Source organism: Cervus elaphus, chromosome 23 (assembly GCF_910594005.1).
Source record: "Cervus elaphus chromosome 23, mCerEla1.1, whole genome shotgun sequence".
Taxonomy (NCBI): domain Eukaryota; kingdom Metazoa; phylum Chordata; class Mammalia; order Artiodactyla; family Cervidae; genus Cervus; species Cervus elaphus.
In genome coordinates, this window is record NC_057837.1 from 15,547,893 (window position 1) to 15,551,192 (window position 3,300).

The 3,300-nt window shown below is 41.2% G+C and overlaps 1 non-coding gene across 1 annotated transcript; it reads left to right on the top strand.

Moving 5' to 3' along the window:
- The first annotated feature begins 1,116 nt into the window (after positions 1–1,116).
- LOC122682329 lies at positions 1,117–1,239 on the top strand. The gene has a single exon (XR_006337344.1). It is a non-coding gene; the product is annotated as a small nucleolar RNA SNORA26 (small nucleolar RNA).
- Positions 1,240–3,300: the final 2,061 nt, after the last annotated feature.

The window sequence follows — 3,300 nt, forward strand, 5'->3', positions numbered from 1 at the left end:
AACACTTAGAACTCACATTTGCTATTGTATGTTCATAAATATTAATCTAGAGAGATAATTAGCTCCATAAATTTTACAATTAGCCTTTCAGAAAAGAAGTGGGTGCTGATAAAAATAAGGCATGCTTTTAAGCATCTCCACTGCAAGTGTTTTCACTCTAACAGCTTTGAGTCAGGTCAATCTTTGTTTAATCTTTTCCTGAAATAGGCATGTTTTACACTTATTCCATCTCCCCCTTGGGAAGATAGCCTTGCAACAAGGAAAATAGGTTTCTATTCTTAAAATATAGGTACCACCTACTTTAAAAACTTTTTTTCTTTTTTTCTCTGGAATACTCTGGGATGACATAAAGGCCATGGTTCACCCCCTTGGAGATGATTCCAGATCAGGCCAAGGGAAATGTACATAAGTGTATTCCACAAGTGAAATCAACATCTTTATTTTAACATGTTCTTCTGCATGTGTTGATTTAAAACAATGCTCTAGTCCTTAAATCTGAGAGTGAAATCCTACCATTTAATGTCAGTCACAAAATGGGGAGATGTTGGTCCCAAAGTCTAGGTCAATGCCCTCTTCTAGAAGCTATGCGGTATTGTGGGGAAACTAGTCCATTGGAAGCTAACAGTCCTGAGTCCTGGTACCTTTCATATTAAGTCTAATTAGTATTAACTAACTGGGTAAACTTGGATAAATCACACAATTTCCCTTTCTTTTAAAAAAACAAACTTATGGCTGTGCTGGGTCTTCACTGCTTGTGTGGGCTTTCCACTAGTTGCAGCAAGCTGGGGCCACTCTCTGGTTGCACTGTACGAGCTTCTCATCGTGGTGGTTTCTCTTGTGGAGCCGGGGCTCTAGGGCTTGTGGGCTTCCGTAGCTGTGTCACATAGACTCCAGAGATTGCAGCAGGCGGGCTCAGTAGTTGTGGCTCTCAGGCTCCAGAGCATAGGCTCAAGGGTTATGGTGTGGGGTCTCAGCTGCACCATGGAATATGAGATTTTCCCTCATCAGTGATCAAACCTGTGTCTCCTGCATTGGTAGGCAGATTCTTTACCACTGAGCCACCAAGGAAACCCAATTTCTTTTTCTTTGAAATTAAGAGATCAGTCACCCTTTCCAGTGCCCTTTTAAGGCTGACGCAGTGCCATAAGAGGCTAACACAGGAGGGTAAAGAAAGTATCCATAAAACCCAGAGAAGAGATTTTTAGAACTCTTCTCTGGATCCTGTCTGGAGTCACAACTGAACCGGAAGATTTTAAGTCTTAGCACTTACTAGTATGTGTGTAGTTAATACCAAAGTCATTAAATTTAAACTTGACCTTCAATAAATTAATTAATTAATTAATTAAGAGATCAGCTTGCTTGGTGGATTCCTAATCTGTCTATACATTAGTTAACATTCAGGTTCCTGGGCCTCTCTCCAGTGCTATTAAATGAGAATCTTGAAGGAGAAGGGCCCAGGTATCTATTTTTTAAGACAAGCTCCTCTAGTGGTCCTCATACACCCAAAGGAACCAAGTGGGTTTTCTGCAGCAGCTGGTGAATTTGGTGGTCTTTACTATTCCTTTGTTTTCTCAATGTCTGTCACTGACATGCTCCCATGGATTGATGTGGGGACGGTGAGGAGACCTCTAGAAGAAAGGGGCTGCTCATCCTGGACAAGTAAATAAAATACAAGATGTGAACAGAATCATAGGTTGGTTGTGACCTTTCCAATTCACTTGAGGCTAATTCTTCACTGTGCAATGAAAAGGGTTGTAGTAGTAGAGTGTTAGTCGTTCAGTCCTGTCTGACTCTTTACAACCCCATGGACTATAGCCTACCAGGATCCATGGGATTCTCCAGGCAAGAATACTGGAGTGGATTGCCTCCTTCTTCAGGGAATCTTCCCAAATCAGGGATGGATCCCAGGTGTCCCACACTGCAGGCAGATTCTTTACCATCTGAGCCACAAGGTAAAAGGTTGTAAGACTGCTCAAAATTTTCTCTTGAGGCAACCTAAAATATTCTCAGGATAGGAAATGATTTTTCTGTCTCACACCAGCCATCACTGATCATTGGTGGATCCTGAATCCTTGTGTTGTGAAGGACAGAAAGGTCACGTCCAGGGCCAGCCCGTGTTCTGCTCTCAGACCTTTTAAGAAGTCTGACACGTGCCAACTTCAGAGACCTGGATTCAAACCCCAGCCCTGCCGTTCTCAGCCATGTCACCTTGACATGGCCTCCTCTGTTTCCACATTCATTAAAAAATAGGGATAATAAAACTTATCTCATAAAGGAATCTGAAGACTAAATCAATAATGTTTGAAAAGCTCATAATTTAAAAGGTAAAAAATATTAGTTCTTTATTCCCCTACTTCCCTCGAGCAAAAATTCATATCTGATCTATCAACAGAACTTCCAATTAAGCCAGGGCCATACCTGGAAGATGAGAATAATTGCAAATGGATAATGAGTGAAATAAAAGAAAACACATATATAATGCTTTGTGTGTCCCTGGCACTGATCTAAGCCCTTGAAAAACTCATTTATCCACATCTGCCCTTTTAGAGATGAATCAACCTAAGACAAAAGGGTGAAATATCTGCCCAGAGTGACACAGTTAATAACTGGACTGCAAGTATCCATGCTCTTAAATACCTTTCTGAGCTACTCTTGGGATGGAGACAGGGAGGGTAAGAGGATGGAAAGGAGTTCACATCAACGTCAGCGAGTAGGATGAGGAGCCCACAGACCCTACCATGACCGAAATGCACACTTTATGTGGCCTGCCTGGGATTTATTGAAAAGTCATGTAGGACATGCACATATCAGTTACTTTAATCTCCCCCACTTCAGTTTTATTTTTGTAACCAACCTGCTTTATTCATTTCACTCATAAGCTTCCCTCCCTGACCCCAAAGTGTCTGAGTTTGCGATTACTCTTTTTTTTAATTTTTAATTATTTTTAATTGGAGGATAATAGCTTTACAATATTGTTGGTTTCTGGCGTATATCAACATAAATCAGCCGTAGGTATATGTGTGTCCCCTCCCTCTTGAAATATCAGTTTATCCGGTGAGTCCCAAGGTTGCATACTGAGATTTGTAGTTCAATTCTTTTCTTATTCTTTTTCTTAATGGGAGTGGTTTTCCCCTTCCTGGTTTTCCTACTAAAGAAACCAACTTAACTAAATCCGAAAGGAGGAATGAGGGCCCAGATGATGAGGAAAAGTAGCTTCTGGCTTTCTGTGCTTCATGAGGAAGACCCTAGGTTGTGTTAGGAAAAGACATTCACAGCCCCGAGAGTTTACAAGACGATCAC